Consider the following 17,209-nt stretch of genomic DNA (forward strand, 5'->3'; position numbering starts at 1 on the left):
TTTTCTGTACCAATGACAATTTGACTATAAAATTTTTTGATGACCGATTATGTATTTAAAGCATGAAATTGACCACATAAAACTTTTTTTTCTATACCTCACCGGGAATAGTATTTTTCTTGGATATGATTTTATCCCATGTCCTTTTCTGTACCCCTGACGATGTGTCTACACAATTTCATAATGATCGATTGAATAGTTAAGGCGAAAAATCGAACTCAAAAAATTAATTTTTCTATCCCCAGGGATTAGTAATTTTTTGATGGATGAAGGGTACCCTGTGTCCTTTTCTAAACCCCTAATAATTTCATGATGATCAGTTGAGTAGCAAAGGCGCCAAAGATGACAAACAGAGAAATTCACGTTTGTAATTATATTAGTTAGGACTAATTTACACTTTGTTTATTTCTATTCCAACCTCACAGTTTTAAATTCAGAGAAAGTAGGTATGTCATTTTATTCTGTGGGATAAATACTTCTATTGTTTTATCTAATGTTACCAACTTCGATCCAGCATCGATCGAGTCATTTTTACTTCTATGTTACCTATTTTGTGGAAAATTACAATCTCCGTGTTAATCGTAACGAACGCCTCGTGCATCACGTGTATTAATTAGGGCAATTATTGCAATTAATAATAAAATAAAATAAAATGAAATCGAATCGAAGATGTGATTTGTGTCGTGTGAACAAAATCGACAAGAAACGCCTGGGTCTACAAAGGAGAATTTGATTGGAGTAATTGTAAGTTTAGCTATTTCTTCTATGATTACCGAAATAACTATTATATTTCAAAAGATTGAATAATCATTGCATATTGCACATATGCTACATTGTATAATGTACACATATATTTAATTAATTGAAGAAAATATTATCGTTAATAATCTGAGCAGTGGTCATGACCGTATGTATCAAGTTACGACAACAGGTCAATTCTAATATTATATTAATAATTTTCGTCCTGTTTTTTGAACACAACTACTGATTGTGTATATAATTTCCACTTATGATAAATGGTTTTCTTCTGTTCACAGAATAATTAATTAGATAACTAGATACAGGCACCTAAAACATGTGAATGTTAAAAATTGTAATTACCTGCTTAAACTTTTCACAGAATTTGTCAATATAACAGTTTAAATATTAAAGGCTTGTCTTTTATAATCGTTTGAAAGCTTTTAATTTTTTTTACTGCGTAGGCAAATAAGAATGTATAAAGGGAAATTACGGCGAAAATTGAAAAATTGATATGTTAATGATTTTCTTACGTTAATAAATGGTTAGGAATAAATAAACTACTGAATAAATTAATACATCTAACAAGAAAAATATCTATTGCATCATTTGAAAGGAAATTATTTAGAGTTTGGAATATGAATCAGTTAAGCAGGGAAACTGAGTAATAAATTCTATAGTCATCTTTCACAATATTACATTAAATATTAATCTTACCTATCGTAAGTGTTTCAGCACTTGTAAGTATGTTATTTATTATTTTACATTCAATTAACTCTGATTAGTCCTTTTTTAGTAGCATTACATTTGTATTAATTACCCTGCAAAACCACAAGGGTTAATAGTTCATGTCTTCGTCCTGACAAGTTTTCCATTAAAAATCAAAAAGTCCTTTAAACACTAAACAAATGAAATATTAATTGTTGGTAGGCGGATTTTCAACGAGGGTTGAATTGAAACCGTTGAAATGAGCCTATAAGATTAAACACTAAAAGTTTGCAAGGTGATAAAATCATACTAATAATACCTATAATTTATCGTTAATCAAAATCTAATATACCAACAGGCGACAAAAATTGTATCGGTTCGGCTTTACTGATGTATCAACAAAATAATGTGCCAAATAAGGGATGAAAAAATTTTTTGTTTTAAAAAACAAGCAACGTTTCGCTTCAGATTAAAGACTTTATCAAGGTGTTTTTAAAAGTCGATACATTAAGTATCACCAATTTTAACCCACATTAACAAAGTTAACACAAGAACTATATCAAAAGAAAAAATAATTTAGTATAGTAATCAATAAATAATAATAGATTATCCAAATACAATCTTAATTATTCTTAATTATCAATTGTCATTAGGTAGGTTTTTTGTTATACTTGTTATTATTGTTGGTGTTTTCTCTTTTTCCCCTGGTAGAATTACCCGACGTCATTATCCGGCACCTTAAAAAAGTGTCGGATTCAAACCGAGTACCCGACCTATTTCTAGTATTAATTAATGCTTTTTAATTCACATTCATACATACGTATAAATAATATCATTAGAAGAATAGATGGTACGGGGTATGGTAGCTACCCTGCAACCTTTACAAACATTCTGTCCGTTATGGTCAGTTTTTTGTGTGTTTTGCGTCTTCCTTTCTCAGTTCCTTTGTAAAAGTTTTGTCCAATTGGCCGTCTTGTATAAGAAGGCAGCAGCAGGTTTAAAATAGGGAGCCTTTCTTATTACAACCCCCGCAATTTTACCTAACACGTACACATAAAACTTACGCACATATGTCCGATCCTTTTCGTGGGAATCGGAACATGTGCAAGCAAAAGGGTCCTTACACGTTAAAATCAGTGCGGTGGAATGCCGTAGGTTTTTACGTAGACCGATATTTTACGGTAATCTCATAATGGAACGGTTGCACCCCCTCAGCTATCTCGTTTGAAACTTTATGCTGTCCGTCCATTCCTTTTGACACCATACAGGCAACAAATACAGTTTCATAGACGTACCGAAGAGAATACAGCAACGTCTTGGTTAAATTAAAAGTTAAAAATCATTTTTCTATGTAGTCGTTAAGGCAGGTAAAAAATAAAGAAAAATCAGTCAGCTCATGTCCAACTGAGCATGAAATGTATTAAAAATATATTATGTTTTCGATTTGAAAGCAATTTGGTTGAATTTCGACCACACGCTAAGCAGCAAAAGTAGCGATTATTTCAAAAAAAGAAACACCGAAATTAGTACCTGATTTAACTAATTTGTCACAAACATTTCGCAAAAAAACATGAGTTTTGTACTATGATTAGTTATTTCGGTTGCTAAGTGGTGATAAACGAAGCAATTCCTTTGAAATTATCGCAGTTTGAGGTGATATTTTTTACCATTAGTCAATTTTTAGCACCATTAATATTCAGAGTCATGTAAGTGCATAAGCATTTCTTATTCATCGGTACAGCAAATTGTGTGCGACCATTATACGTTATGAAATTAAAAAGGGAATTTAAAAGACCGCATTTTGGAAAATGTTCAAGAAGTATGAATATAGAATTAATGTTTGTTAGTTATTATTTTTTTTAACGTGTATGTGTGTATATAAAATTTTATTAATGAATATGTTTATCAGTAAATATTTAACGTACTATTGTTAAACTAAGTATTGATAATAAAAAATGTGTTACCATTGTTAAAATATTGACTATTGTAAATTTCAATATAGTGAATAACATTTATTGTTTTTAACCCGATTTGAAAAGACGATTACAGGTTTAAACTGCAGGTAAACGTTTTTAAATAATTCGTGAACTGGAAAACATAGTTTAGATTATGGGATTTGGGATTTTTGATAACAACCTGGATAGGTTCAAGTTTGGAATAAATGCATAAATATATTAGTTCATTTTCTATATATTTTCGAGTACCTTTGTAAACGTGTAGAAAGAATGGATCATGATAACATGCAAAATTGCTATATGATTCAATCTTGCTTAGACCATCGACGATCGCATGGCGATCGAACTTTTAAGACGTTTTAGTGCTAAATGAAAAACCAAAATTTACCTAAATATTACAATATTACAATTTGGACACGAATTTGTAAAAATAAAATCCCAGCAGAAATAAATTTACCTACTAGGTAATTTAGTTGATATTACAAATTTGATCGTAATAATTAAGAAACCTGAAATAATTTTTAAAGAAACATGTCAAAATTGAGATTATTACAAGTTACTTAATAAATTCTACTATTGCTACAGCAAATTCAGTCATTTACAATCGAAAATTGTAATTTTTCGTTGTCATAAAAATTTAGTTTTTTCGACTTTTATTCTAGTGCCCATTTAAATGTTATCTTATGTGAATGCTGTATGATCGAATGCTGAATTGATATTGATAATGAATGTTGCATGAATCTGATTACTAAACGCTAATGTTAATATAAATATTTTCGGGGTAGCGCACTGGACCATTTTAAATTAGATTAAATTGGATTTTTAAGGACGGGGGACCAAGGGCAAGGTCAACAAAATGATGTGTTGATTTTCAACATATGGCAGACCTCATGTATTGATTGGTCAACACACACAACACAACAAGTCTTGCGCCGCCACTGATTCTATTAAATCTAAAACATGCTAAATGTTTTACGTTAGTTAGAAAAGGCACACCCTACAAATATATTCTTAGCATTTTTCGATAAATCACCCAGTATAAGCTATTCATTGTTGACGGTTGACGAGAGAAAGTCCTCTTCTTCAACCTCCAATATCCACTGCACTTCCACACAAATGTACATGTACATACTCTTACAGATACGTGTATGTGCATTTGTAAGTACACATGTAAATCATACACACATTTTTATGGGCATGTTTTACACAAAGACAAATGCATCGCAAGACAAGTGGTAGCATGATGACTAAAAGCTACATTTTATTATGGGTGCGCTTGCATGTGTTTTTAAATGCAGTTGTACGTTTTTCTTTACTTCTTTTTTGTTTAGACAGCTTTACGCAGTATAGCACACAGAATTTCTAATCAATCGGCCTGTTGGATAATCTTTACATATTCAACGAATATTTTTATCGCTAGGAATCGCTGTATGAATTTAAAATATGTGTACCCACTTTAATGTACAAGAAAATAAATAGTAAAGTAAACCGCTTGCAAATGAAATCAAAGGATCAAGTACCTATCTTTCGTCATACAGTGAGTAATAACCAAAGAAAATATTAGAGTTTCTGTTATACATAAAACGTATTTTATATTATAATCACTTAAAATATTTGAAATTGTAGATTCGCTTGTCACTTGGTGAAACATTTTTATAAAATTAAAGTAAAGGAATTAAAACGCTTGGCAAGTTTCACAATGTTCATTTATTTCTCTGACGATCGTTTCGGTGCTTAAACCATTTTCAAAGAGTATACAAAAATTTACTTTAAGTAATTTAATTTTATAATTACTTATGAAGCTTTCTTTTGTTACAGAAATTTGTTGTACTACCGGTTAAAATATTCTCAGTAGGGTTAAACATTATTAACTAGAAAACAGGTATAGGTACCGATTTTTTTCTGTTAATAGGTACAGATATCTATCTAAAGAAGTTTTTTACTGGCTGAAATATAAATTGGTTAGTAACAAAAATCAGATGTGTATTAGAAAGTCCGAAGGAAGGTTGTGAGCGTTGATAGGGTCGAGTCCTTCTTCTTCTACCTGCTCAGGGTACCTCGAGGGTTTTAAGTCCATTATGATGTCGTGGTGTTCTTCTCGGCCCATGAAATAAAACAGGTATCGACTACTCTTCTTATCTCAAGTTCAACAAATTCTACTATGAGAGCACTTAACGAAATAAAAATGTATTTTTCTAATCTTAAGGTGAAATTATGGCACGAAAGACATTGGCAATGGCCTCCAGGTATACAAGTATAGGCACGTAAAACACCATAAAATGATTTCTATAGTTACCAAGGGAACCGATCCTTTTGTAAGAGTAATGAACTTTGTAATGACGTAAATCTAAGGTTTTAACTTTAACGTTGCAGTTGGGAGAAAGGATTATTTACACAGTTTAATAAAAAAAAATCTATAATTCCTTATTCTTTAATGAGTATTACTTTTTGTGTAATATTATTAGTTATTACCGGTGAATGATAAGGATAGAGGTTAGAATTGAGAATGTATTAGAAAGAATAGGAGAATAGAGATATCTATAAGACTATAGGACTATAGTTAGAGACAAATTAGAAGCAGAAACAGGAGTTATGAGGAGTAGAGGTAGACTTAGATTAGATTACTGTTCAAAATAGTTAAGGATATGGGATGTTCTAGTTTTATCAAAAGCGAAGAATATCTCAGGATAGGAAAGAGTGAAGGTACGTGTCCAATCAGTCATAGGACTGACGACCTTATGATGATGATGATTACAGTTTTGTTAAAAGCGTATTGTATTTAAGTCACTTTATGATATTTGGTATACCTAGGGTTGCCATCCGTCCGGGTTTCCCTGATTTGTCCTAGTTTAGAGGGCATCCGAGGAGCGTGCGGGGGGCTTCATTTGTAGTCCTGGTTTAAAAATTTAAAGTCTTGGGCCGCCCGCCACACACGTAAAAGAAATCTAACTGATTATTAAAACAATTTGTAACAAACTGTAATAAGATTCTGTTTGGTTAGGTACATTGAAAATGATGATAAAGAATAACTAAATTTAATTTTAAGGTCTGAAAATAAATAAAAGGGTGATTTATGACATTTTCAACTGTTTTTTGTTACACTGACTATGTTTAAAAAAACCTGTTGACATGTCCGGGTTCTGGACTCTAAAATCCGGGGTTTTCACGCGTCTTGTCCTGGTTTCCAAATATTAGAGATTTTTTTTTTTTTATGTTTTCGTGGAAGAGGGGAAATCTTCAGAAGACACCCAGCCGTCCGTACGACTGGGTAGTGTCGGATTCCCGAGGAAGGAGTCCTCGGACCTACCGACTAAAACCCCTCTACCTCAGGCCGTTTTAGGACCAACTAGGGTCCTCTTCAGCCGTATTTTAGAGATGGCAACCTTAGGTATACCCACTAAATAGGCAGTCTTTTATTTTTATGATTTAGAGAAAGGACACCAGGTATAATTTTAGAGTTAGACAATTCTACTTTACGCCAAACATTCCGTTCTTATTAATTTAAGATCAGCTTTTCTTGTATTGCCATTTGAATTTTATGTATGCCATGACAAACAAGGACATCTTCAAAGGCAACTTGATGCAATTTAACAGGTCCAAGTACACGTTGGCATGCTTATTGTGCAACTTTAGAAAAAAACGGACCATTTTCATGCCAAAGTATTTAGTAAATTTTTACAAAAGTGTTTCATACTGGTACATAGAAAATTCATTCAACAATTTTATTGTAAAATTTAGAACGAATTAAAGTAGACACTCCCATAATGTGAACAGCATATTAATTATGGTAGACCTCCGCCTACTGGGAACTTACCGTGAACAAACTAAACTTCCGCTTATGGAAACAAAGTTCAATGGATCTTAAAAATGGATATTTCACTAAAGTAAATTCCTTGTATATTTGGTACTACCCCCGTCAGGTTAACTAGAAGAAAATGTTAAATTTGCATATTGATTTTAGAGAGATATGTGGTTTGTTGGTAAGAAATTCTTAGAAGCAAACAAAAATTCTGATTTCTTTGGTAAAATGTGATAGTTTGTTAGTACATTATGTGACTACCTATATGTTTTTATGTTGGGATTTTATCCGTGGTATCTCCAAGAATAATCGAACTTTCGATATAAAAAAGAATTTTATTTTGTAAAATGTTACAAAATTAGTTCACAACAAAATAGCTGTCGAATCAAAAGGTACATTCGTATTTAGTTTCAAAGTAAACATTAACAACTGAAAAAAAGTTTCACACAATACTTGATTATTAATAACAACAACGTTTTCTGGATTAGACAACAAAAAATATTTCTGAAAATTGACGGGACAATTTGAGCAGAATTACTAAATTTAAACAATTCTTTGATTTATCTCAACATTTTGTCTTAATTTCAATTTCTACTATTTAAATTTAAATTCATGACAATTGTTTCACTATTCATTCTCGTATTCTTTTACGTTGTACAGATACGTAGGTAGGTATAACAAGTAATTTTCCATTGCACTTATTAAACTGTCCATCTATTAAAATTGATACTTGAATTTTAAGTGGTAAATGTGAAGCACGCCACTGTGTTCGTAAACAAATCTCAGGCCCGTAAAAGCAATGCTTGGCAGCAGAAAATAAAATAAGGTCGGTCTTTCGGTGGTTGTTTACGACCGACGTGGAAATTTAATGTTGGTACGGTGACCCTTTACATCTTTACAACTTTTACAACCACTATACGTATAAAATCCGTATGTCTCCCTCGCTGCAAGACACCTGCATCGGCCAAAGAAATGTTAAAAGGGCGACGGATTTTTGTTTGGAATGAAAAGTGAAACGGGGCTTTCGTAGGGATCGTTCCGTGTTTTTGTCTTCTTATATGTACCCTGTCCTTCAACTCCCCCTACAGCCGGTTTTTGACACGAAAAATTTGTGAGTTATTATCCACCACGCATTTCGAACAGGTGGTGTGAATAAACATTATTTTTTCGACCTCGAAACGAGAAAGAAGAGTTTAGATGTTACTCGAGGGGTCCATTTTATCTTTCTGCAATCTCAATTAGTCTGCCCATCACGAGGGGGTTCAAGGCGAACGGGTAATTTGATATCCGACGCGTTTTTGTTCGATGGTAGGTACCGTCTTTTTTTTCGGCCGTTCTTTCTTTTACTTCAACTTATTAACGCTGCCGTGGTTGTTAAGTAAGTAATAAATACGACGGACTCTGAACGTTCTTAAATACATTTGAAACTTAAAACGGGGTTTTCTCTTAACTATTTACAATATTCTTATTTAAACAGCGTAAAGTGCCGTCTTTTGACAGACTTTTAATTAAATTTCATTTAATTTTTTTTAAAGATGAGTAGTTTAAAAACTGTGAAAAATGAAAAGGAAGACATATGATTTTCAGTTAAAGTAAATTATATTTTTTTATCAGCATTTGTGGATTGACGGAAAAATAATTATCAGATTCATCTGAAATACTGCAATGATCATAGGTAATAGTGCTGGGACTGATGACTTTGTAAAACATATTTAAACAAAATTATCTAAAAATCACTTACAACGGTTTCAGTTATTAAGGGCATTTCTCGAAAAGTTAACATTACTATTACGTGTAGGTACTAGATTCCGTATTTATCGTAACTGTATTAGGTATGTGATAGGCATGGATAAATAATAGACGGTTTAGTTTTCACATGAAGGAGTGTATTATATTTCTGTATGTCTAGAATTGCTCATGACTTTGATTAGTGCGACCAGTAGTAGTTAAGTTGCTTTTGCATTTGATCGATATCTTAACCAACAGTTGTTATAGCGTAGAGTATTTTTTGTTCATTTATAACATTGAATTGACATCTTTTGAAGCTGATGGAGCTTTTCTAGAAGCTTGAAAATGATGAATTTTATGTCGCAGTTTGTATAATGAATTTAAAAACAAGACTGACAATTCTCAATAATAAACCAGGAATACATTCTGAAAGGTCCTCAGCCCCAAGATTTGTTGGACACACACGTCCACTTCTACTTATCTTGAGCAAATCTTCACAATTCTCAAAAATTCGAGCAACCTACATCTCTACCCGAGATAAAAATGTTCAGTCTCTCAGAATTTCTGAAAGCGAGACTCGAGTCTTCATCTCTCATCGAGTCTCTCTGGTGTCGCTGAGAGAGACTGTCGAGAGACTGTCAAAAAAACTGTTTAGCGTCTCTGAATGAGAGACTCGAGTTGCTCATAGAGAGATCCTCATTTCAATAAGTGGTGTCTCGATAGACATGATTAAAATTTTCCAAGTTCAACATATTTCAGAGATCCCAGTCTTTCTACGAGAGACTCGAGTCTCTCAATTCTTCAGTTTTATTCATTCAGTCTCTCTGTGAGAGACTCGAATTTCTGAATTAACAATTTTATCGTTCGAGTCTCTCATACAGAGATTGTGGGAGATCCATATAAACACCTATACAATAACTGAGAGACGCTCTTAGAGACGCTGAAAGACTCTGAGAGACTGGAGAGAGACTGAAAATTTTGACAGACATGAATTTGCGAGCACTAACCTAATCTAGGTCAATTTTTACCCTTCATAACTCCTGTTTCTGCATGTAATATGTCTCTTACTAGACCTTCATGTCTGTTAAGGTGTCCTTCCAACCTAACTGGCCTATTTATTATTAATTTCCATATTGCCTCTGTTCTCCTATTCTTCCTAATAACTCCTCACATTTAACCTCTTCTATCCACGGTGTTTTGACTTTCTTCCATAACAGTAGATGAACTGATGATCTGTCCACATTCATCAGCATCGGACATCACTATGACATCAATTAATCCTTCTAGTGATAAACAAAAGTAGCGTAATTGAAAAGAAAGAGTGGTTTCATCTAGACGTCCAAGGATTTTCATTTAATCCTGAACTTTATATTTATTTCAAACATTAATATGTGGCAATGAACCAGTTTGTTGTTCCAAATTGGGATGAATTCTTTTTTACTTATAAAGTGTATTTATCTTCGTGAAAGATTCATTGTGGAAATAAAACCTTCTGGTAGATATAATTTTCCGAATAAAGTAAAAAGGCTGGTATCGGGACATTAAAGAGGAGACTCCTCACTGACTGTTAGCCCATCATCTTTGGGATGTCGTTAGACACATCAAGGCAGGCTGTACAGTTTTGAATCCGGTTAAGCCAGTTGTACATACTATACACGAATATAAAAGTCGATTATGTTCAATGTTCTTATATGAATACATAAGCATGCATACATACGTTTATGAATTTTATGTATCTACACACATCACGCATTAACATAAATACGTATCTGTTGTACGTGTGAATATTATTATGTACAAATATTGCTGGCGTTTCACATATAAGTACGTATCTGTAAGATCGAGAACGATTTTCTTTATTTGTTTCGATCTAATAAGATATTTCGCAGCATTTAATCTTTAGCAATCATCCAGTCAACGTCAATTGAAAAAACTGAGCCTGTTCAACCGGATATATGAACAGCTATACGATCAGCTTTGTACATACGTATAACTAACCGCACATGTTTGCTCTTCGTTCTGGCTAACGTTAAAAGTCAACCAGCGCGGCGCGGCGGTCCAAACCGCCAAGCCGCACCGGACTGATGACAGACTCCAAACCGAGCGTCGTTTTTCCGAAAAAAATTGTCAATTAAAAACTTGTCGCAAATATGTGCAAAACTCGAATTATGCGATTAAACAGGATTTATTACGATAACTTCGAGTCTCGCAACCTTCCACGGCGTAATGTGCGTATCTCAATGGCTTGTTTAGAAATGAAATAAATAAAAATGAAATCAACTTTTTCTTTAGAAATAAAAAAAGAAAGCCGCAAAGTTGGTACAAGTTCCACTAGTATTTCAGTGTATTATTTGTACACTAATGATTACTCTTCTTAAACACGTTAGCTTTCTTTCGATACAAAAAAGGCTCTGTACCTGGCCAACACTTTCGCTTTTGTTTAAATTCTTTCAAATTATATACTTTCATAAAGTTTACAGTTTGATTTCAACAAGTACGTATAAGTAGAGAGGAATTATTCGGAAGTGGTAGCCTTTTTATTCAAATTCTGAACGTTTTTACTATTGCGCCATTATCGTTAATTATGCTTGCAACTGTTTGAAAATTAAGTGCATTTTTTTGTCTTTCAAATGGTTTTAGGAACAAACAAAAAATGTAAATGCATCGTAAAAATGCGACTAATTATTTTAGTATTTCGATTTCGAGGAAATTGCTTTCGTATTTCTGGAGCCGGTTCAATTTATTTAAAGTAATTGTGAGTAATGAAGTCATCAAAAAAGGTTATCGGTCATTATCTTCGTTGTTATTCTTCGAAATAATGTAGCAATTACAAAAAGTAAAAGTTGTTTGTGTTTTTTTTTTTAATCATGATTTTTAATCACAATTTTGACCACATAAAGTTAATTATTCTATCGGGAACAGTATTTTTTTTTTTGGATAAAATGTACCCTGTGTCATTTTCTGCACCCCTGAAAATGTGTAGAGAAAATTTTTTGATAGGTTTAATCCGTGACTTCAATCGCGCTCTAAATATGTGACAAAAGTCGTCGACGACCGTATAAAACTAATTATTCTATCTTTCGGGAACAGTACTTTTTTTCTGGATAAAAGGTCCTCTATGTCCTTTTCTGTACCCACGACAATGTGTGTACAAAATTTGATGGTGATCGGTTGGGTAGTTAAGGCGTGGAAAGGTACCAAACAAAAAAAAAACTGATTCAGATTTTACAATTATAGTAGTTAGAATTTCCTAATCGTGAAACTGCTTTAAATAATCTCAACCCTGATATGAACTGTAAACAGTAGCTGATGTAAACATTAGAACGATTACGACTATTTTTTTATTTTTGAAAAAGAATCCCGAATTTCTAGAAACAATTGATATTATTAAAAAGTCATACGGTAGGAACGTTAAGCCGTATATTATACTGATAGATAATATGTTTTTAATTGTAGGCAATATTATAAGTTATTGAAAACTATTTATTTATACGTAAAAAATAAATGCAATTAGTAAATGGAATATTGATTAATATGAATCAAATATTTACAAGGACTATTAAAAATGTACGTATTAAAATAGTATATTATAGAAATGTCAATGTTAAATTTTAACTTGCGTATCAAATGTTGGTCTTACGATTATTAGACGGGTAATTTTTTACTTCAATGTCGTTCTATTTCCTACTACAGTCGCAGTATTTCGAAAAAGTTCTGATTTATAGGTATAACTAAAATACCGTTACGAATATTAATATCATTTTTAAAAAAGCATTTTTAACATTTTTTATGAAAACTGTATAGCAGCATTAGCATCTAGTAAGGAGGAGTTAGAGATAGCTTTAAATAAAATGGAAGCGGCATTGACAAAACAGTATTGTATGAAAATAAATAAAAGTAAAACTAAAATACTGGTATGCAACGAAAAAAAAAGTAGGGAAGGAGCGAATATAAAGAAGAAGATAAGAAGAAGTGGCTGATTTTATGTACCTAGGAAGTCAGATAAGTCAGGACGCCGGTAGGAGTATTAGGGATATAAAGCAGAGGATAGTGCAGGACCAAGTCGCTTTCAATAAAAAGAAGTCACTTCTATGCTTGCGAACGATTAATTTAGAAATTCGAAAAAGGTTGTTAAAGGTGTATGTTTGGAGCACGGCGTTGTACGGGTGCGAAACATGGACAGTGGGCGCGGCGGAAAAAAGGTTAGAAGCGTTTCAAATGTGGTGTTATAGGCGAATGATGAGGATAACGTGGAAAGAAAAGGTTAGAAATGAAGAGGTATTAGAAAGAATAGGAGAACTTAGGACTCTATGGAAGTCAATAAGAAAAAAGCGAGATAGGTTAGTTGGTTAGTAGGACACCTTCTCAGGCATGAAGGTCTAGTCAGAGATACATTAGAAGCAGAAACGGAAGTTAGCAGGGTAGACGTAGACTTAGATTAGATTACTGTTCGCAAATAGTTAAGGATGTGGGTTGCTATAGTTTTAGGGAAATGCGAAAACTATGTCAGAATAGGAAAGGGTAAAGGTGCGTGTCTTAGGAGTGACGACTTTATGATGATGATGACGATGAAAACTATTCTCCACTTTACATTAAGAATATGGGAATTAGGGATACGCAGTTTCTTGCGGAAAATTGCGTTTTTCTATGAAGAAAATTTCTTGTATCTTCTCCCTAAAGCCAACCCTTCTCGATATATACAGATTTTACAATACTTACCCTGACTCGATCCACAAACACGTTTCTGTATACAACAAGGAACTCCAACTGATACAGAAAAACATATTTTTTTCTTTATACAATTACCCATAATTGAAAACACAATACATACAGGTAACTGTAGTCAATATTTATACATATCTTGCCTGAGTGAAATTCTTATTAGAACAAAACAAATATTTGTTTATGTATTTCCCGTTACAGCCGCTTTTTTAGCCAGATATTTTGCAAAATACTTCACTCGTTTATAAACAGTATTGATATCTGTGTGCAAATGGATAAAGGATATGTATGATTTAACCTTGACATTTTAATTACACATTTCCTTTTATTAATTGCAGTGTAAGTTCATTAAATAAGCGTTTTTCTTCTTAACGAGATGCTCGATATTAATAAAGTCTGTGGCTTTCACCTTCGCGGAACGTTTTCACTGCCGGTGCAGAGTAAAGAAAGTTCCGGTAATCCAATTACAAAATAAAATCCAATTTCATCTTTCTTGTTATCGACATGCTCATAACTTTTTACTTGCACTTTCGATTAAATCGACGGGCATACGTATACGTATACGTATGTACATATTAACTATTACCAAAGAACTTGTTCGTTTTTAAACAGCAACCTTAATATTTACAATTAACAATTTGTAAAATATCGATCAGGGTAAATAAACGATAATCTTTCAACTGAAAATAAGTGTGGCTGCCTATAAAATTGTATTAAAAAGTTATATATCATGAACAATACAGAGTCACAGAATCGCTTTGGTGTACATTAATATTCTTTGGACTGACGACCTTATGATGACGATGATGGTATGTCCGATTAAGAAAAAGATCAATTAGGCAAGTTTGGATATGGCTACATAAAAAAAAATTAGTATAATTATTCTAGTTAGTCACATTTACGAGGCGGGGAAAGTCCCAGAGGATTATAAACAGAACGTGGCAGTAACCATACTTAAAAAGAGAGGTGCGAGACATTTAGAACAATTATTTTAACTTCCCATGCGTCAAAAATCATAAGTAGAATTGTACAGAGGAGGATGGAAAAAAGGACCGGAAGAACTATTAGGGGAAGATCAGTTTGGGTTTAGAAGAAATAGAGGAACGCGGGAGGCCATTCTAGCTTCACGGGTAGCAATAGAGAAAACGATAGAAAAAGGAAAGACTGCGTACATAGGATTTGTAGATTTAGAAAAAGCTTTTGGCACTGTTAAATGGGACAAGATGTTAAATATTGTGCTTAAAAATGTAGGAATGAGTTATAGAAATAGAAGAGTGACACTTAGTTTGTATAAAGGGCAACAGCAGTTATAGAAGTCAGATGCTGTACGGGTGCGAAACATGGACGGTGGGCGCTGCGGAAAAGAAAAAGTTAGAGAAGCGTTCGAAATGTGGTGTTACAGGCGAATGATAAGGGTAGCGTGGATAGAGAGAATGAATAGGAGAATTAAGGACTCTAAGAAATAGGCGAGATAGGTTAGTAGGGCATCTTCTTAGGCATGAAGGTCTAGTCAAAAACTTATTAGGGGCAGAAACAGGAGTTAAGAGTAGGGGTAAACCTAGATTAGATTATTGTTCGGAAATAGTTAGGTTGTGGGTTGTTCTAGTCTTGAGGAAATGCGAAAATTAGCTCAGGATAGGAAAAATTGGAGGTGCATGTCCAATCAGTCTTAGGACTGACGAACTTATGGTGATGATGACATCATCGAAATTGATGAATGCTGACATTTGACATATACCGGTGCATCATAACATTCATTCATTCCCAGCAACATACTCACTAAAAAGGAAGTCACTGTTCCATTCTCCTTAAATCCTGAGATTGCAAGCGTTTTTTATAAAACTTTACAGATATGAAGAGGAAGTTATCTTCTTAATTTTTATATATATTTGTTATAAACAATCGTAAATAAAACCTCTTCTGTATGTTAATAACTTTATAACTAACTGAAACTTTTTAACGTTTCCCTTGAACTTTAACTTATGGAAATTCTGCTGTAAGTTAGCTATATTTTAATAAATGAATAAATATAAAAATGGTTATAGTAACAAATAGATTTGCATTTTTTCGTTTACGTGTCGTGTGTTTTGTAAGTTAAATAACAGCCCGTAAAGAAGGCAATGCGTTTTTTCTTGCGTTTTCCTGCATCACGCTTGGACGCAGTCTTTGGCATAATATTCTTGATTTTTCATACTTATTTGATGTAGCAACCAAGAACTAACGAACAAACGGTTTGTCGAACGCGATAGCGTCGTAATTTTAAAATACATTAAACGTTTTTTTATCGGAAGGGAAAGCTGAAGTCCTTGCCTTGCCGTACAGTTACAAACCGCAGCAATTTTCAGACGCAATCGCAGCAACCAACTCTCCGAACCGTTTGTTCGGTTTACTTTATCGTGTAGGGAACCTGCGCAACAACGAACGCCCTTTTATGCATGTACATACTTTAATTTATCATCACTGAACCAAGTAATGATAAAAACTTGTTACCTACTAGTAGTTGCTAGTCACTCATAGTTTATGCTGTTCATTTTTTAACGCATCATTGCCGTAGATAATGAAACGTTTAAAGTGGTTCACCATTTAGTATTTTACAGTTTTCTGACCCTTTTAGGTATTAATAGTATTAGGAAACTAAATAAAATTACCTACAATTATTTTTTTCAATAATTTCAGCTCAGTTAATTAAGGCATCTCGATTAAGAAGATTATAAGAGAATGATAACAAAAATCTGGGGTTTCTCAAGTTTTTTCTTAAGCAATTGGCATCGTCAGAACTATTCTTAAATTTAATTAAAACTGTGTATCATTAGTGAAATCTATCTGTCAAAGTTTGTAAACTAGCTGGATAATATACACACTGTCCAAATGATTCACGGAGAAAACTAAATTCTTATGACAATGCAAAAATTACAATTTTCGGATTTAAATGACTGGATTTGTCGTAGAAATAGTAGAATTTAATAGGTAACTTGTAATAATCTCAATTTTGACATGTTTTTTTTTTAAATTATTTCAAGTCAAATTCGGGTCCAAATTGTTATTTTTATTATTTTAGTTTACGAAGCAATGGACTAGTGAGATAAATTGTAAATCATCATCATCATCATAAGGTCATCAGCAAATATCGCTTTAATATTTAGGAAAATTTTCCTTTTTCATTTTCTCCGTATTGGTTTGACGAGTATGCTTAAAATCATAAGGTAGAAGGAGACAACACTCACGAAGTAATCTTAAAATCCTTTGCATATTCGTCAAACCAGACATTTGAACATTTTATATATACTGTCCAATATCTAACTAATTTACAAACTAGTCAGGTAAGCATATTAACCGTAACTTATCGATTTTTATTTCTTGAAAGGAATCCCAGGTTTACGGTTTTTCTTCTAATAGTAAAATAGTTAATAAAGTTTTTATTTACCAAGCAAGTAACTAACATTACAATAGTTACTATGCATTAAAAGGGTATGTGATTCATAAAATAGAAACCGTTATCTATTGGAAAAACTAACAGTTTCATGTAGACTTTTTATAATTTTTGCTTATTAAACTAACA

The 17,209-nt window shown here is 32.8% G+C and overlaps 1 long non-coding RNA gene across 1 annotated transcript; it reads right to left on the reverse strand.

The window, feature by feature from the left end:
* Positions 1-5,127: 5,127 nt before the first annotated feature.
* Positions 5,128-13,732, reverse strand: LOC108740156. Its single transcript, XR_001938276.2, has 3 exons — positions 13,648-13,732; positions 7,216-7,326; positions 5,128-5,495 (listed from the first exon to the last, which is right to left on the reverse strand). It is a non-coding gene; the product is annotated as an uncharacterized LOC108740156 (long non-coding RNA).
* Positions 13,733-17,209: the final 3,477 nt, after the last annotated feature.

The sequence above is a fragment of the Agrilus planipennis genome, unplaced genomic scaffold (genome assembly GCF_000699045.2).
Source record: "Agrilus planipennis isolate EAB-ADULT unplaced genomic scaffold, Apla_2.0 scaffold215, whole genome shotgun sequence".
Lineage (NCBI taxonomy): Eukaryota > Metazoa > Arthropoda > Insecta > Coleoptera > Buprestidae > Agrilus > Agrilus planipennis.